This window comes from Pyrgilauda ruficollis, unplaced genomic scaffold, assembly GCF_017590135.1.
Source record: "Pyrgilauda ruficollis isolate IOZ18807 unplaced genomic scaffold, ASM1759013v1 scaffold42, whole genome shotgun sequence".
Classification (NCBI taxonomy): Eukaryota; Metazoa; Chordata; class Aves; order Passeriformes; family Passeridae; genus Pyrgilauda; species Pyrgilauda ruficollis.
The window spans coordinates 1,247,409-1,267,616 of record NW_024525712.1 but is presented as its reverse complement, the minus strand read 5'-3'; positions in this window follow the sequence as shown (position 1 = coordinate 1,267,616).

Genomic DNA, 20,208 nt, shown 5'->3' with positions numbered 1-20,208 from the left:
ACTTATCTGACAGCCTCAGACCGACCCCACAATCTCAAGATTTCACAGGCTTGGCTGTGAGAGCAGCTCCTTGGCAACTTAATTAAAAACCGAAACCTTTTTCTGTGGAGGAAGCTTGTGATCTTCTTCTGCCTTAGGAAAATGAGCTGTTTAATTATAGCTGGCAGCTGAAAATAGTGTCTTTCTAACCAATAGTTAGAATGGGTTGCTGTTCCCTGCCTCAGAAAGTCTTATTTAGAGATGTCTTTTACCTGTCTGGTTTTTTCCACTTCTGTTTCTGGGCAGGCCTTAGAGCCAGCTATGTGGTGGATGACACATGAAGCAGATAAACCACACAGTTTATAGGTCTCCTTTGTTTTCACAATGCACAGAATCAGAAGATCATTTTTTTCCCCTTTGGATTTAAGTGAATGGTTTCTGTTCAAGGCAAATGTGAGAGCAAGAAGTTTTCTCCAAGACATGAGGGCAGATGTACCAATGCCTGCACAGCTGTGCAGTAGAGAAACTACAGAGGTATTTCTTCCCCATCCTTGCATGAAAACTCGGTAGCATCCCTCTGGCAGCACTCATATGCTGCCAGGCCTTTCCCTGGCCACCCCTTCAGTTACACCAAACTCCCTGTGGGAGCTGCTGTGGCTGAGGTGGGACTGATGGCAAACACTCCTTTGAGAGCTGACAGTAGTTTCTGTGAAGGGTTTAACAGCATATTACAGAGTTTTATCAGATTTTCCCATGAATGAGATGTCTCCAAAATGCATGTAAGAACATTAGCTGCATTCCAAGTGGTCTAGGAACATATATATTCATGCCAATTAAATTAAACATGTCTTTCCTAAGGAAGGTAGAAAAGGGGCTTTCGTATATTGCAAGGCATTGTGTTCTGGCTGTGGTGACTCTCAGGGACAGCTTCTGCTCCTTCAAAGAAAGTAGGAGAAGGGATGAACCACCCCAGCTTTGCTCTCCATACCTACTTCCCACTGTGCAGAGCTTTAGACAGCTGCCAACACTTGGTGTGCAATTTCCAGCAGCAGTCTTCTGTACGGATCATGCACATTGTGCAATCTGCCTGCGTAGCAGCACAGCCAGTGCCATTTACTCTGAGCCTGCAAGTGTTTTCTCTAACCTACTAGCAGGTTTTAGCACTCTTGGTGAAGCTCATGTGCTATGACCTGTTGTAGTGCCTCAGGAGCAAATTATTTTGGTGGTGACATAGTGTTGGACAGCCAATGTGCCTGCAGCAGCTTACAGAGCTTGTTTAAAGTTGCTGTGCTTGAGCTGCTGAGATACCTGGGGTTTCAGGCCAGCCCAAAGATGTTAGAGCACATAGGCAATAAAATGGTTTTAATGTCTCAGATATTGTTATTATTCAGCTCTCTTAGGGATTTGTGTAATAAAATCATAAAATGTTAAGTGGTTGTAATGGACCTTAAAGATCACTTAGTCCCAGCCTCCCCTGACATGGGCAGGGACAGCTCCCTCTAAAACAGGTTGCTGAAGGCCTTGTCCAGCCTGGCTTTGAACACTTCCAGAATTGGAGTATTGCCAATCTACCTGGGCAACCTGCTCCAGTGTCTAACCATCCTCACAGTAAAGAAATTCTTCCAATATAGTTACTTAACTGCATTAAGAAATCCCATAAGTGCCCAAAGCTTTCAAATGAAATTGATGTCAAATGTTTTAAAGGTTGGTTCACTCTGAATAAAGTGCAGCACTAAACATTTATATGTGGTATGTTCTTTGTTTTCTATTATGTTTTGCTGTCTCCTTTCCTGTTTTACTATTCTTCCAGAATATCTGCCAAAGAATTCACTGAGCACTTAACACCATATGCTTTCCCAGTTCTCTGAGTTGTAGAAGGTGAATGTCTATAAGTTTTTTGTATTTAACTGCTCCATTTATTTCAGTAATTAAACAGACTATTTTGACTGGCACACAAATGCTAAGGGAAGATTTCATTTAAGAGACTGAGATCTCTGCCCTCAGTTTCCATAGCAAAGCAATGTCATTAAGACACTAAATTAAATGCAGACTTTGAAATTTCAGCTTTGCTTATTACATGGCTTTCTGTAATGGCTGCATTGAAGGTAGTGGAACTATTCCTATTAAAGCAGAGAGACCTGGGTTAAGAAATGGGTTGTGGGCATCATGATAGAAGTCAAGAAGAGCAATATTGTCCTTGCAGCCGAGAAAGCCAACCATGTCCTGGGCTCCACCAAAAGCATTGTGGGCAGCAGGTGAGGGAGGGGATTCTGTCCCTCTGCTCTGCTCTGGTGAGACCCCACCTGCAGTGCTGCATCCAGCTCTGGGGCCACCAACATAAGGAAGACATAGACCTGTTGAAATGGGACCAAAGGAGGCCCTGAAGATGATCAAAAGACTGGAGCACCTCTTCGACAGAGACAGGCTGAGAGAGTTGAGTTTTTTCAGTCTAGAGAAGAGTAGGTTCTGGGGATGCTTTAGAACCCCTTCCAGTACCTGGAAGGCCTAAAACAGGCTGGAGAGGGACTTTACAAGGGCTTGTAGTGATAGGATAAGGGGGCATATCTTTAAACTGACAGATTTAGATTATATATTAAGAAGAAATTATTTGCTGTGAGGGTGGCGAAGCACTGGAACAGGTTGCCCAGAGAAGGTGTGGATGCCCAATCCCTGAAAGTGTTCAAGGCCAGGTTGGAAAGAGCTTTAAGCAGGCTGGTCTAGTAGAAGGTGTCTCTGCCCATGGCAGAGGGCTTGGAACTAGATGATCTTTAAGGTCCTCTCAAACCCACACTATTCTGTGGTTCTGTGATCACAGAAGTCATAGCATTTCATGATACAAAATATGGATGAGAGCAGAATCCAATCCCTGCAGGGTAACTTAATAAAAATAGCATGCACATTGTGGTAAGATTTTTTCTCTATCCCTATACTCCTTTGCAACATATTTTCCTTTTGTGGCTGTATGTGAAAGTAGTCCTGGAAATCAGAGGGTTGAGAGAGCAATCTGATTCAAGATTTCTGCAGACCTTGGCTCCCAGGCTGCCACTTCCATTCCTGCCAAATAGCCCCTTATTCACACCCCAGGGAAATGTCTATTGAGTATTCAGACTTTTTGCTCAGAAAAGTAAATGTAGCTTTCCTAAGGACAAATAGGCTCTGTAAATTGAGCCTCTCTGGAACTGAAACAATGATTATGTGGTAAATCTAAATGCTCCCAACAAAACCACATCCATCATTAGCTGGAGCTAATGTAGTGGAGTTGAGTCAAGCTTATAAACTTATAAACTCCTGTTAAAATCAGCTGGCTCTAATGCCACTTGCATGGACAAATCCTGGAACCTCATTTAGTATCTGATCTTATTAAGAACAGTTATTTTGGGTGGAATCCAATGCAGCATAAAGTGAAGGAGAAGTGAGGTATAGTCAAAATATTTCTGCTGGTCTGTCTGCTAACAGTAATGGCAAAGCTGACTCATGAAGTAGCAGAAAAGAAACTCAAATCACAAATATGATTGCCCTTGCAGTCTGAGTAAGAGCCTTTTCCTGCTGTTTAGTCCCAATGTCTACACTCACTTTTTAAATACAGATAATTGCATGAGGCAGATTCTCCCCCACTCCCCGACTGGTAGTCTAGACTCAATTCATCAGGAGTACAAAGATGAATGAGATGAATTCAAGTTGCTGCAGCTTAGAGAAATGTCTTCTATAGTTAAAAAGGGGATGTCTGCTTTTGGGGAGATGGTTCTGAGACAGCACAGATGCAGTTGTGACGCTGATTAGGTATTTTGTTCATAGTTCCCCTCTAACCATTTACAATACACAAATATTCTAAGAACTGGAGCTGTACTGGGACGTATATCTGCCCTGAAGGTTTTTAACTATCCTATGGTGTATGGAAGGATGGATAATGTTATCCCTGTAGCAAGAATGTCATGGTTACAATACTTATGTTAGCAAAGATATCACAGCAGCACAACAGACCTTTCAATCTGCCACAACTTTAAATTAATTTTCCTTATCTCAGCTTCTATGCCACAGACATCACCATGGTAATTTAGTACCTGTGCAGAGAATATTATGCATTAACCAGTGACTTCTAGAAGTTCAATGAAAGCCTAAACCAAGAAAAAAAAAATCAGTAGTATGCCTTCCTTAAATTTTCTGTATTTTAAAATTTCCTTGAGAATGCACAAAAATATTGAAAAACTACTCTTTCATTTCATTTTTCTCTACCCTTGCGGAATGCTGCCATGAGATTTTTGTCCCTAGAATGAATAGAAAAAATTCAATCGCTAGTTTTGATCATTTGTGCAGAATCCCTGTGTTGAGTGCCTTCTCACAATATAGAAAGATTACTTCATTATTTCACTGTAAACTCCTTTCAGAGTAAAGGATAGAGTAACTGCTACAGATTGATGAGGCTCACACTGAAAATATTAAGTGAACATGATGGTCTTACATTCTATATTTTGGAATTTTTGCAAATTTCTAAACCAGTAAATGATCCATTACCAGGGTAGTTCATAGTAATTTTGCACCAAAACCTCTGCTGAACATGAAAATTTCACAGATGCATAATAGATATTGACTATCTGCATTACAGAAGGCTGCCTCTAGACTATTCAGTTAGGTAGGCGCAGGCCCTTAAGCTTGAACATTCATGGATTTGCAAAGAAAAACATGGTGTGATTTAATCCCAGCTAGAACTCTTGCAAAGGATTCCTGATCTAAAAAGTGCCATGAGCCAGAGACTTCTCCCAGTAGACAACTGGGATGTGATGACACACATTTGTTTTTGATGATAAGGATGCCAGCCAACTGTATCTGTAGGCTTTGTGGATAAAAGAGGGGCTCTGGCATTGTTTAGTTCACCAGTAGAGAAGACAGCCATGAAACAGCACTCAGTAGTGTGTCACCGTTGGCAGGCTGTCCTGGTTGAAAGGATCTTAATGTTTTCAGCCTGTCACCCAAGAGTATCTTACGTGGGGGATGTGACTGTCTAGTGTGGGCTTGAGGGCTAACAGCAGTTGTGACCTATGGTAGATACCAAGTGGCTGTTCCACTAACAGAACTCGGTACTCTCATTTGCAGCCAGCCATGAGGAAGGGGGTTCCTTAGTTCAGGTGTCCTGTTGGAATCGGGAGGCACTGGGAAATGTGGTATCTGTGACCCTGAAGACCAGGGATTCACAGGGGTGGGGCTGGACAGTGCAGCACAGCATTGGTTCAACCCATTTCCCCTGGATTAAACAAGGACAGCAGGAAAACTTAATTTCCCCCAGCTCCTTCTGTAAGTCACTCAAAGCAAAAAAGTTTCCTTGGTCCCTCTGAAGTCAATCTCTCCTCATTTTAACAGTTCCCAGCTGCCCATTTTTTTGCAGGGTTTCAACCTCCTGTTCATCTGAGCACCTCTGAAGGATATTAAGGAGATGTTAAATACTTCTCTGCTTGCCTCCGAGTTAGCCAGATCTTTGCGAACTCGGTGGGGACACGGATGGCAATGTTCACTCTTGTCTCCAGCCTGATGAGATGGCAGCAGCAGTGCTGGAGCTGCTGCAACAGCCAGGCTCATGTTTTTATCCTGTCAATACAGCAGCCAGTGCTGGCTGTGCTTTATTGATTTTAAGAGCAGCAAATTACTGTGCATTTTTAATGGTGCTGCTTTGTTTTCTGAGATGGTAATAAATCAGCTTTTGTAAAGAGTAGAAGAGTTTGCTTTCTGATACTGCTGAGATTCAAAAACCTGTAACAGTATAAATGTACAAGGGGAAATTGCATCTTACCCACCTGTGGTGCTTATGTCCTTAAATTGAATGGTTGAGTAGGAGCAGCTGAGGATTTATAATAAATATGAGCAAACTTCATATTTTAAGATGCAATAATGAGAAAGGATAGTAATAATTATCAGAGTCCCATGTCTCATTAATTGCTGTCTCTGGTAACTTCTGTGGAATTAAAGAGAAAGAATCCAAAATACCAGGAGATTTTTTTTTTTCCTACAATCCTAGAGTTCCTCCTGAGAAAAAAAAATCTAGAAATTTGGTAAATCATTTATAGATGTGAGTTTGGAAATATAGTGCCCAAAGAGTCTGGATGTATGGAATTTAGAGGAAAAAAACCCAAGTCCTCATACAGTTTCTCTAATGTTAGCTTCCTTTCCCTGGTTTTCCTGCATGCTGGCATTGCAGCCCCCCTGGATAGCTTCTGTCCTCAGTTTCTCTGCCTGCACACGACTCATTTCTTTCTCCATGCCAGAGAAGGGCCAAGGAGGGAAGACAGGGGTGCTTGGAACTGTTTGCTCATTCCCTGCTCTTCCTGTGCAGAGGAGAATTTGATCCTTAGCACCACCAGCAGAATGGTTTCCATTAGCAGATCTGTGACACTGGCACTGGGATGGGTGATGACTCATGAGGGCTGAGGGGAAGAGGAAGATGACTGGGTAATAAGGCAAAGTAATTATTTGCCGCTTCATTATGAGAAGTTCCATTGTTTTATGTTCTCCTTCTCAAGCAAGCAATCAAATGTTCTTATCTCTAACTCTCTGAACCCTGTGTTAAAACATTATGTTTTATCTTAACCATGTCCCCGCAGTCAGTGTTTATAGATATTTCAGACTTTGGCAGCTGCCTGTTTTGGTTCCTTATCACTCATTATCTCTCTTCTACCACTCTTCACACACAGATCCTTTCTGAGGGCCATGTCTCTTGAGATACTCATTGGAATTTTGCCTACAGACCATGTCATGCCCAGGAGAGGACCAATGGGTAGGTGCTGTGTGAGGGCAGCATTGTGGCTCCCCTTTCTACTGTGCTTTCACTCTTCAGGCATCATCCATCACAAGGGGGGCTCTCCTGAGGGCAGGGGTCCTTCAGGTTTTGGCCCTGTTTAAGAACCTCTGGCTCAACTCTCCAGGTGTGACATGGGGTGGTGGGCAACTGCTACTTTCTGAGGAATAAATAATGCTATGGGAATGAGAGAGATGCCCCTGCCTTGTGCATTAGTGCATTGCCCGCATCTTTTACATCTGGGAATTGGCAGCTTCTCATTTTGACATCCTCACGCTTTTCCCCTGCCTTTTTCTGAGATACTTGCTGTCATGTGCTCATTCACTAGCCTATGCTGCAGATGCTGCACTTAGTTCTGAGCTTAAAGGTTTTCATAGCTAGGCTTCCCAAATCCTAGGGGAACAGCTTGAATGGAACCTCCTGATGGAAGGGGCACCACATGGTGGTCAATGGCAAAAGATACCAGGTGGTCTCTGCAGCCAAAACTGAAGAAGCTCAGTAGGAGGAAGGACGAAAGAGACTTGCTTCTTTGAGGAGGCTTAAAATGACATACCTTAAAATGGCATGCATTAGGAGAGAATGAATTCTAGCAGTGGGAGAATGGCTTGCCTTAGAGATGATGACATTCTCTCTTGGTCCAAAACAGCTGAATCGGGAACTGTCAGCAGCTGTTTAACTTCAGCATCACTTTCTTTGAAGAATCCTGTAGCTTTAAATAGGAGGAGTCCTAAGACCTAGGAATGTTGTAAGCTTTGGGACAAACTTAGAATTTAAAACTTAAACCTTTAAGCATCCAAACTTGGGTGAGGATGACTTCATCCCAGTGCCTCAGCATGATGGAGAGTCACTGATCTCACCTGTGCGGTCAGCTTGGGCACCAAGCTCCAAATTGCACACAAGTGGCTCCATGAGTGGCTGCAACATGCAGCTGGTCCATGCATTGCTGCAAGGGTCCAGTCCTGCTGCTATCTGCACCAGGAAGTGCTGCAGTGGAGATAGCCCACTAAAACAAACACAGTCATCTGCCAGACTAGCCAGGAACAGACCTTGAGCCTGTGTCCAAAGGAGATGCAGCAAAGAGACCCTAAACCTCCTCATCAGGGAGGGGCCTGAGCATCTCTGTTCTGCTCACCACTTAGCAATCCTTCAGATTTTCTCTCTTAATGAACTAATCTCAACATTTCATCACAAATCACCAAACCATGTCCCAAGAAAAATTATGCCAGTAGTTTGTGGTGAATTTCTGATGCATTTTACCATTTCTTTAACAATTACAGCTCTGTCTAGAATGGAGAGGATTATATTGCTATGCAGTTTTGGAATGATAAATTGCAGGATATTAAAAGATTCTTCACAGAATGCAAACAATAGAGAACTTAATTATTGTTCAGAGTGTCACTGTAAAATTATGGAACAATTTGAAATTCAACTTGCCTGGCTAGATTTATTTTAAGTCTGACATTTTCAGCCTTAGCTTTCACTTTCTGTGTGTCTTTTTCACTCTGACAACACATCAATCTATTTTCTAACAGTTCTAAGATTAAAATAATCTCTCTTAATCTGAATTTTTTCTCCCTTATTTTAAATTGGGTAAAAAAGATTTATCTGCACATCCAGCATGGTACATGGAAATATGATTATATAGGAGACAAATTCAAACCAGCAGAATCTGTGGTCTATGCATCTTTCTTGTCATAACTAAAGCTACCTCAAAATTCTCAAAGAACCATCTTGCAATGAAAAATGCTGTTTAATTGAAACAGTGTTTTACGGGAGCAAATTTATTGCATTAGGATACTAGACTGCAATCTCAACTACTAGAGTGAAATGTTCATTCTAATAACAGAATATATTTCCTGTTAAGCGTGTAACATTTTTCCTGTGATGTAAAATTCAAAGGGATATATTTAGAATAGATTTTTTCAACTGATCCCAGGTATTTTTGGTTGTTTTTTTTTTCCTTGGGAAATTTTAAAATGTTGTCCCGTGTCATGATGTGGCACAATTTGTGAGTATCGGGGCATTCTCTGCTGAAAAAACACTCCTGTTGTTGTGTCCCTTCATCTGAAGGGGAGGCACCCAGAGGCAGCAGACAGACACCCACCTGCTGCATTGCATTAGTGCCAGAGACCCCTTTCCCAGGCACAGGCTGCTGTCAGCATCTTCTGTGGCTGTAGAGCTCCAGCTGAGACTTGTGCCATCAAAGCTGAGCGTGACATGACAACACCCGAGGAAGGACTTACACCCACATCAGTCTGAATGGCTCATGTCTGTTACTGGATACAGCTCCATCCTCTGTGTCCTGTCCAAAAACATCTGAGTGGACTTTATCTCACCCAGCCTTGTTCCAATATCAGCGTGCAACAGTCATTCTGGATATGTTGGTGGAGAGAAGCAAGCATCTCCAGAGATGGATCATCCAAAAGCACTGGGCTGTATATCTCTTCACAACTGCTGTTTCTTGCCCCTGACTAAAGATGATGAGCTAAAGTTCCAGCACAGACAAAATCCCTGGGATTTGGGTGGGTGCCTTAAGGGATGTCTGGTTTTTGCACAGCCCACATCTGTGAAGTGATGTTACCCCCAAAATCACTTGTGAAGAGTTAGAAATTTTCATAAACGTGAGTTACAGCATGTTCACACAGATGTTGGGTCACTGTAAGCAAAGAGGTACCCTCTGATGAAAGGGGTGGGCACAACTCCACGGCAGGGATTTGAACAGGACTTTCCTGAACTGGCTCTTTCACTGAAGGGCTCATGACATGCCACTGTGTCTTCAAGGGATAGATTCTGATACAGAAAATCTTTAAGCATGTGTGCAACTTTAGGCATATAATTCAGGTGTGTAACACTTCTCTGCATCAAGTACAGCTGGTGCCAGTCAGTAGCACTGGCAGTGGTCAGGCACATAAATGTCACTGGAGTGTTGTGCCCTGTGGGAGACCAGCGTGGATGGAGATGCAGTTGAGTGTTCTCTGCCTGATCTGCCAACAAAGCACTTCACTTCTCCCTGCTGCATGTGGTCTTTCAGGGACTCCTGCAACCTCCCATCAGGCTTGAGGAAAAATTAGAAAGACAAAAAGCTACAATTGTGGCTGATCCAACATCTTGTTCTGAGGGGATAACATAGGAACATAAAGATCACAGTCCCTAAAGTTCTGTGGCCAGAAATTTTGCAAAGTGATTTAAGGAGATTTCAATACCACTTTATTAAAGGGAAATATCTGCTGAGATATCACCTTTGAGAGAGGAAGACAAAGTACAAAACACACACATTAAAAATAAAAAAAGAAATAGATGATCTTCAAGACTCCATAAGAGGAACAAAATGTCATTGTCATGTTTGCAAATTGTTAGCTGTTGTATCCTAAGTTCTGCATTTTGGTACATTAGATCTATTCTTGCCTTGTAGTAAATGTCCAAGGCAGTTCCCCAGTGCCCTGTGCAGCAAGCACAGCCCTGGAGAGACAGCAGCCCTGAGGAGTGTGGGAGGGGTGGTCCAAGTGTTGGTGGTCACTCTCGCAGGTGAGCAGGTCACGTGTACAAGGCTGCTTTGGAGCAAAGCCATGCCCCATGTCCCCATGCTGGAGGAGAAAGGGATGCCCTACAGCAGCACTGCTGGCAGCCCCACAGTGAGGGCTTGTGCCCTGGTGCAGTGGAGGAAGCTCAGGGCAATTGTGTGACCCAGCTCTTCTCTGGCCCTGGGTGTCATCTCTTGCCATGAGAGAGAAAAATGAGCTGCATTTTCTCCTATGGGTGCTGAACTGCCTCTGGATTTAACTGCTTCTAGTAAAGAAGCTACAGCAGGAGGATTTGGGGAGTTTGACTCCCTACAAAAAAGCAAAATTTATTGATTGTTTCCAACCTTACCACTGCTGTCATGCTTCTGTGTGACAGTGGCAAAAAAAAAATTATGCCGTCTCTTCTCTTGCAATGAACAGAGTTTCTTCATAATAAAAGCAAATGGGATTTATCTCTCCTAGACATCCACTTCTCTGCTGCACCAGACCCAGCTTCTTCCTTGATTTTTGTAGCCCCTACCTCTGGTTTCCTCCCCTAGATGTAGAGAGACAGGATCTACTGCCTCTTTCTTTCTACTCTTCCTCCTGGTTACAGGCATGGCTATACAGGTTTCTGCTGGGATAGTATTAATTTTCTTTGCAGTGGCTGGTATGGAGCTGTGCTTTGGATTTGTGATGAACACAAGATTGATACTATAAAGATGTTTATCGTTTTGCTGAGCAGGGCTTGCACAGAGCCAAGGCATTTTCTGCTGGTCTTACTGCCACACTGGTATGTGTAGGTACCTGGGAGGAGATACAGCCAGGACAGGTGACCCAAACTGACCAAAGGGAGAGTCCATACCATCATGCTCAGTATATAAAGTAGGGGGAAGAAGGATGATGGGGGGAGGTGTATGGAGTGATGGAAGGATGGGGAGGATGTTTGGAGTGATGGTGTTTTTCTTCCCAAGTCGCTGTTATGTGTGATGGGACCCTGCTCTCCAGGAGACATCTGAACACCTGTCAGACCTTGGGAAACTGTTTTAATTCTCTGTTTCTCCTTTGCTTGTATGTGTGGCTTTTACCTTCCTTATTAAACTGCCGTTATCTCAATCCACGAGTTCTCCAACTTTTACCCTTCTGATTCTCTCCCTGACCCTGCTGCTGGGGAGTGAGTTAGTGAGTGGCTGTGTGGGGCTTGGCTGCTGGCTGGGCTTGAAGCATGGCATGGCTCATTTCTTTTGCATGCACCCTCTGAGTCACCAATGATCAGATGCTCTTTGCAGCAGGAAGCAATTGGAGTTAGCTGGCTTGAGGTTCTGGCATCCCTTCCACTTCTGACACCAGCAAATTGCACTATTAGCAACATCTTCTTTTCCCTAGGCTTCAGGCTGAGTTTGAGGAGAAAATGGCTCAGCTCTTGATTTTATTCTGCTGTTCAATAAACTATTTTCTTTAAACAAGTTAAAAGAGGATGTTTTTCCCAAGGTCTCATGAAATATTTATTTACTCTTTGGAGCTCTTCAGTAAGTAACAAAGGTCTCAATTTGGGAAAACAAAAGTTTCTGTAAAACCAATCTGAGCTTGCTAGCTGAATATTAAAATGCAGGATGGGTGAATTAGTAACTAATTTATTAATGCATAATAAAACTTGTATGCATCTTGAAGTAATTAGCCAATTGTTTTGATTCAGGGAACGTTTGATTAGTAGCCTCACTAGCTGCTCACTTTCCCAACTACATCAAAATTAACATAAATGGAAGTGGCATTTAGATAAAATTAATAATTTGAATAATAAGAAATTCAGATTTTGTGGATGTTTAACTTACTTAAGTAACAAAAAGATGGCATTAAAAACATTTAGCAGTGGCAAGAAGTAAATACTGAAGACATCACATTATAGTAAGACAAAACTTTGTTCAAATGTTTCAGTGGCTGAAATTTCTGAGGGGCAGAGACGAGGGGTGAAGTATCAGCCAGAGAGCACCTCCTCTGCCCCTGTGTGCCAGGCACAGCCTGTGCCAAGGCCTGGCTTGTCCTGTGCATGCACACATCCATTGGATTGAGGAGAAAGGGGGTAGTCCAGATTTGAGTAAGAGCTCATTTGTGCTATGTGGGACATGCTGGACCTTGCCTAGCACTGTCAGTGTGGCAAAGCCACGTGTTGGGTGGACAAGCTGGCTGCTGCCCCCAGCATTGTGTGCTGAGCAGCATCAGGAATCAAAGTTTTCATAGACCCAGACTACTTATAAAACATTGTTGAAACATTGTCCTTCTTAGCTCTTCTGCAATGAAAGCTGAGATCTCATACTTCCATTTCCCAAAAAATGCACACAAATAATACCTCTATTTCTGCCCAGCAGTTGTCACCAAACCAGTGGCTGCAGAGTTCCTCATGTCCCTCAGGCAGAGCAGGTCACGGACGCAGTACTTTGGTTCTTCACTAAACTGTGGCACATGCCATGTACTTCCCAGCAGACAGTAGGGTCGGTATGCTGTAATCATCAAGTCATAGAATGACCTGTGTTGGAATGAACCTTAAAAGATTGTTCAGTTCCAACCCCTCTGCCATAGACAGGAACACCTTCTATTAGACCAGGTTGCTCAAAGCCACATACAAACTAGCCTTGAACACTTCCAGGAATAGGGCATCCACAACTTCCCTGGGCAATCTGTTCCAGTGCCTCCCAATAATGAATTTTTTTCCTAATATCCAATCTAAACCTACACTCTTTCAGTCTGAAGCCATTCCCTCCCTGTCACTACAAACCCTTGTAAACCCTCTCTCTCCATCTTTATTGTAGGCTCCCTTCAGGAACTGGGAGACTGCAATTAGGTCACCTTGAAGCCTTTTCTTTTCCAGGCTGAGTAAACTCAATTTACTTAGCCTTTCCTTGTAGGAAAAGTGCTCCATCTCCCTAATCAACTTGGTGACCATCCTCTGGAGTTGCTGCAACAGGTCCATGTAATTCCCTGTAAAGTGGCATGACAGGGAATAACACAGTCTTCCACAATGGTTTTCCCATTACTGTCTAGATCCAATAACAAACTAGATGCAGGAGCATTTAATGTTGAATTGCCTGGCCCAGGGAATGCTCTATAGAAGCCAGAATGAGTCTGTGTAGCAATGGGACTTCAGCCAATTTCACCGACTGTAATTAGTAACATGTGCCATGATCACCTAAGCTAACAACTACCTTACTTACAGACCAGTCTCCTCCAATCTTGCCTATAGAAAACATACCATCACAAACAGTATGATTCTGAACTTTTCTGAAGTTCCTCATTCAATCATAAGCAAAGGTAACAGAGCTGAAACCCTACATTTGTGTTTCCTTTAAAAACTCCCAACAGTAGCTTTTTATTTTTATGTCACTTCTAGAAATGTAAGTCACTCAGGTGCAGAGTAGTCAATAATAATGATAATGGTGACAATAATAATAAAATTATTATTAATGATAATTTACTTAGAAGTAAACAGAGATGGGATTGATTCAGTTCAAGACTGAGATGAGCACATTTATGTGCCTGTGTATTAGTAGCTACAGGAGTCTGAAGTGCCTAAGCAGCCTTTGTAGTCAAAATAGTCCTGGAGTGAGTTCAATTGTCTGAACCTACAGGAATCTGAAACTCCATAGGACAACATGAGTTCTGCACTGTAACAGCCATGGACTTACAATACAGGATAAAATTTTCACTCATTTCCATAGATAAAGGTATCTGATGATCAGTTTGTCCCCTGCAGATCCATCATTCCCAGTGGACACTAGGAATATGTCCCATTCATCATAAAAAATCCATTACAACTCTTTTGGTTCCAGGATGTTTGAATATTCTTTTGGAAGCAGCAGTTGTCCTTTGACCACAGGGCCAGTATTTTCTTCTCCAGAACGAGCTACCCAACACAGCTGCAAGGGTGACCCAGCCCTGCCACAGTTTGCAAAAGAAAGTCCTTGGGTCTCCATCCTTGGTGACAATCAAAAGCCATCTGGGCATGGTCCTGGGCACCTGTCTCTATGTGAAAAGTCCTTGGGTCTCCATCCTTGGTAACAATCAAAAGCCATCTGACCAGGGCATGGTCCTGGGCACCTGTCTCTATGTGGTCCTGCTTGAGCAGAGGGCTTGGATCTGGTGACCTCCAGACATCCTTTCCAACTTCAGCCATGCAGTGATTCTGTGGTACTGGGCTCATCTTGAACTGGTCATATGGGTAACAAAGGGACTTATTTTTCTAAGATCACTATGCTCTGGAATTAAATCTAATCAATATTATGTATATTTATATATAATTATATCTATTAATAAATTCTTCAGGCCTGGGTACAAAAGTCATTTTGTCATGGTGTTCATTTACAGAACTATAGCATGGGTGATGGAAAAGTGGTGGGGTGTGAAGAAAAAAGAACAGAAAAAATAAAAGAGAGTTATCTGGCAAGACAGTGAATTTTTGCATCTTTTTTAGGGCTGTTAAGTGTTGCTGCATGCTGGAAAAGATAGGACAAGAACTGTACGAATATGAACTCGCCACAAAACCCCCACTTCATCCCTAACCTGCAGCCAAAATTTATATTCTGAAGTATCTGCTTGGTATATTCTCAGCCTATAAAAATAATGTAGCTGGATAATCTGATAGAATGCTGAAAAGTGCTTAGTCTCACAGCTATTCTTATGGAAAACCAAGATGTTCTTTGACATTAAGATAGTTATGTTAACATGCAACCCTTACAGATACAAGGCACTGTGGTTTTTTTATCTCACGGTAACCAGTGAGATAAAGACATAAAGGTTGCCTTGACTGTTATATCAGAGACCTATGCCTTGCCTTTGCTAGGATTTTGAGCTGTGACAGCTCCTTTGAAATGCCTCTATGTCACAAAACCCTTTTTTCTCTTACAGCGAAGACATGGAAAGTTTGCTTGTCATTCAAACAAGATATCCCAGTTCCCTTTCCCCTTTTCCCTTATATTGTTGTATTCTTCTCTCATTTTTCATTATCTAACATATTTTTTCCCAAAACTTTTGAAACAGGCTACTTATCAGTGACAAATATATTTGGAAACTGTGCCAAGTTGAACTGAAAGTGTTGTTGAAATGGCACTGGCCTGTTAGAAATATGAGTTTGCTATATTCTGGGCTTCTGAGTGAAGGTGTTGTTTCTCCCATGAAATTCAAGTGTAAATGATTTTTCCTGTTGATACCCATTTATAAATTTCTTTAAGCCCCCTTTAAATGTTGCAGGGGCTTCCATGGAAGAAGAGAAAGCTTTGAGAGAGCAGGCTTGACAGACCCCCCCAAAAAATCAAAGTCATCCAAACCATGTATGAAACCTTATTCTGGGGTCAGTCACATGTGAGTAATTCCTTCAGCTTCAGTGGAATTAATCCTTCATTAAGCAAAGGAGAAAGGATCACAGTTAAGCTCACAAATATTAATTTAATCGTGGCAGATTTGTGTGTGAAAAGCTACTTGTACAATAGAGCAGGATGATGATCCCACACTCTTTGAAGTGGTCCTGACACTGAATATTTCTTGTCTCCCGGGGGTTCTCTTCGCTGCTCTGTGATTTCATGCTTTGCTTAATACCAAGGTGATAGCTTGCCTTTGGTTTGCCTTTGTTTAGAGGATATACTTTGTTTCCAAAATCAGAAGTAGAATAATAATTACATGTTGTCTAAAAGTCAGAGTGAGTTTTTCTTCTTTCACCTGACACAATCTGCTAGATTTAAAAATTTATAGATTTGAAAAATGCTGAACACTGTCATTACAGCTGCAGATCAGCATTAGAAACAAGAAGTTATTTTTAGCAGCAAGGCAACCTTGTCTTTATTCATATGTCTCTTCACTGGAATATTAAAGGATAATTCACAATTCATGCGTTTTGACATCTTGTTACTTTTATCTTCATTTTCTTTTCAAAGAGAATGTCTCAAAATTTCAACATTAACACTGTGCTGGGTGTCCTTGGAAGTCACCTCTGTTCTTAAATGGATTGGTCAGATTAGCTAAAGGACAACTGGCAGTATATTATTTGCTCATTTTCCATTCCTCACACATCCCAGATGCATGTTGACTGCAGCAAGGCTTTTGAATACGAAAAGTTCAGAGTTTTGTATGTAAAACAGACCATTTGTGAAGGAACCCAAATTGTGCTGAACATATCAAAATGCAGGAGTGTTGGGCAGCAAGAAAAAGATTTAGAAGCCATGTGCATAGCAGCCATCACTTATTCTGCTGTTTTAAAACTCATCTCATGCTATTTCCGCATCAGAAAAGAGATGTTTGTTAACAAAATATGCCTATTATTCTAAATTCTGACCTTGGATAGATACTTGGGAAATACTGTCAAGATGCCATTTTCATACAGTTTTCAAAGTTTCTGTTCTAGCTGAATGCATTGCTGCACTCTTCAGCCAAATTGCTGCTCCGTGAAATATTTCAGAAAAAGAAGAAGAATATGACATGGGATCAGTTTTCTAAATTTTCGCGAAGTAGATGTTGATGTCATTTAAAAATTCACTTTCTCAGAAAGGTTTTAACTGTGGTGTAAACCTTACCCTATGTCAGACAACACTGCTGGGCAGTTAATCAAGATTTTTGTGGGTTTTCTAACTCCAGGTATATATAAGAGTTAATGAAGCTGACAGCTGTTATTAAAGCTCTTCATAATTTAGAAATAAAGTATTTCAGAAGGAGGTTTAAATGAGATAAATGGTTGACCTTACCAGTAGATTTCAAGTAGTGCTTTGCACAGGCTTGTGGCATAAACAAGGCTGCAAACAGGGCTGAGGTGCTGCCTCTAAGTTTTGACTGCCTGGTGTTAGTCTGTAGGTTAGTCTGGGACCCAGCCAATGCCCCTAGTGAGGGAAGAAAGGCAGAGTTTTTTCGCTGTAGCTTTGCAGGAGGACTCTGGAGGAATTTCACAGTGTCGTGGTGTGCGCTGGAGAAGGTCTGACAGCGCACTCCCTCAGCTGGTTGAAGAGCTATGGCATGGAAAAGCTTAGCAGGAAGGAGATAAAAATGGCTGTACCAAGGTGTCAGTTTCAGAGGGAGTAGGATTTGTTGTCCAGGACTTTCTATCCAGTCAGCTGTTCTGTCACAACCAAGTCCAGCACTTAACAGAAACCTTTGGATTGCTACTTTTAGCACATTTTCTAGGGGGGACACATGAAGGTATGAGTGGTTAACAAAGAGCTGGTGTTACTGACAAGAATGCTAGGACTATTATGTTTACATAATAATGATTTACAAACCTCAAAAATCACACCTACACCTCCAAATTCCAGAGATTTTATTTTAAAAAGTCATTAAGATTATTTTTAGTTAGTTTGTTGCTATTTTTTGACTTTAGATTTTATTTGTATTTTACGGGTTTTTTTTCTCAAACTCTTCGGTCATCTCTGCATTTCATAATCTGGATCCTTCCAAAGAGATTCTAACAGGTACATGACAGACTCATAAGAGTTGCCACAGAATGATGACTTTTTTTTTTTTCCCCTGAACTAACAGTTTATCTGGAAAAAACCCCACCATGTTTTCTTTTCTCAAGATTTAGCTGCACAGGTGAAGCTGATTTCCTAGGAAAAAGAGCATGAAATCACCAGAAAATGCACTGTACATCTTCCCATCCTGTAATTTGAAAGGAGTTTGTATCCCAGGACTGCTGGCAAGAGGAGTCCTTTACATTTCATCCCCTTGGCACCCAAACTTGGAGCTGATCTTGTGCCCACCCTCCTATGGCTTGGATGTGGCACTTTTGGCTCACTGGCATTTCTGTGGTGGTGACCAAGCAATCCAAGTCACAAAAGGTTTTGAAAAGAAGGCACACCCTACACAGATGACATCTGCAAAGATCATTATCATTTTCACAAATGACAGCAAAGTAAGAAATTCAGCTCTGCATCAGGAGCAGCATTTCATTTTGAATGCAATGGTTCTGTCACTCACGGAGCTACTTTTAGCTTTAGGGCTCAGTGGTGTGCCAATAAAAGTAATGGGAATTTTGTCACTGCCAGAAGAGAGAGCAGTATTTGGCCTTTCAGAGCAACACACTTAATTCTAGTGTGCTGCCTGGTTTCAATTTTTAATGAGAAAATGGGAATAAACGGAACAAAAAGTGTTCTACAAGTCCCAGATCCTCAATAAATGCAGCATAATGGTAGAGCTAAAATTAATACTATTTTTTATAATCTGAATACATGGGTGAGACAATCTGAGGAGCATTTGCTATATCATGCACAATAATCAAACTAATTTCTTCTTCCTAGGGGTTTGGACTTACTGGGTGTCAGTTCTCAACTCAAAGCACGGTTATCCAAGAGCAAGACAGAGATAGTGGAGAATCACACTGGGCTGACGTTGGTTTGCTAGAAATCCTGAAGAGCCCAGAAAAGAGGAGCAAAGGCTGCCTGTGTCTGGGTCTTTGCTTTAATTTTTTATGCAGGAGTGAAGAGGTGAATTGCCAAAGCTCAGGGCACCTCAGGTGTAATTCACAGCAGCAGCAAAATGCTCAGCGGGGCATTGCCTATTTGTTGCCTTTTGCCCTTCTTGTCCCTTCACCTCTGCAAGCGTTAATTGTCTCAGACCTCGGGTCTAACCCTCCTGGAGGCAACAGGGACTTCAGGGGAAGATTCAGCAGAATTTATCAACTTCCCATGGGAGTGCTGCTGTGGGGTTGTTACACTGAGGGAGTCGCTGGTGCCATTGCTGAATGCCTTCACACATGGGCATGGGGAGACAGAAAAGGGGCAGCTTTGAATCTTTAGAACCAGCCAGGAATTCACATCTTGGGCCTGGTTTGCTCACCCCTGGCTCCCTCTTTGCTGTCAGCTTGGCAGCAGTTTATTTCACTCCTTCTGAGCTCCTCCATTGGGGAACCCCAGGCTCCTGTTTCCTGGATCAGCCTGGAGCCATGTATCTGTGCTAAGGCATCAAAATTAGTAATCCCAAAGCAGTCAGCCTGACTCAAGGCTTTAGTAGCAAGAGGGAATTTGTTTCTCATTTTTGCCTGGTGATTTCTTTTTAATCAGGTTAGGTATCTGCTCATTTCCTCCCTGTGGTAATTGTAGTGAAAGCTACAGCTTGATCCCATTGAAAAACTTCAGTGGTGGCGTGTTGTGGGGTGGTTTGGGGACAAGAAGGGGCATTCACAGCATGCAAACGTGGGGGCAACAGGGAGATGTCTGTTGCAGAGAGCAGCAGAAATTCTCCTGCCAAGGGCTTCCCCAGCACCACCAGCTTCTCCAGCACTGCTGATGGAGAGGGTGGCCAGAGAAAAGACTGACAAGGGCAGCGTGAGAGGAGGGAGAGAAATATCTGAGTGCAGCATGATAGAAGAGCAGTAGACAGCCTGTGCCATCGGGTTATGTGAGCAGGTCCTGGGCTGTGCCATGGGGTCACAGCACTGAGAAGCCACAGGGAGAGCAGCTGCAGCTGGCTGTACAACTCTTTATTTTCCTGCTTTTTTAAAATGACCTCTGTGAGTGCTGAGCACAGTGGCTTTAAATACCTCCCCAGCTGAGCCCAGGGCCCAGCTTACTCCCACTGAGCTCCAATGGGAATCCTCTAGATTGCTAGAGGTGCCTTGGGAGTGCAGCAAGCAGCAACATTACAGCACTTCAAGAGCCAGGAACATTGGCTGTGGGAAACAGAAGTGGTTCTTGAACATTAAACTAGGCTGGGATCATGTGTATGTAATGGAGAAGCCCTAAAGGTGCTTCCAATAATTTATTGCTATCTCCTCTAGAGGATAAAATATGAGATGCTTTTCATTTGCTTATAATTCTTCATAATGGGCTTAAGCTGCAGCAAGGGAACTTCTCATGGATAAGAAGAGCAAAACAAGATAAGAGTTTGGCTGGGGATACTGGTGTTCCCTCACTGGAGCTTAAGCAGCATCTTGGACTAGTTTCTGTCAGAAAGGATTTGGGGGTAGATGCTCCTCCT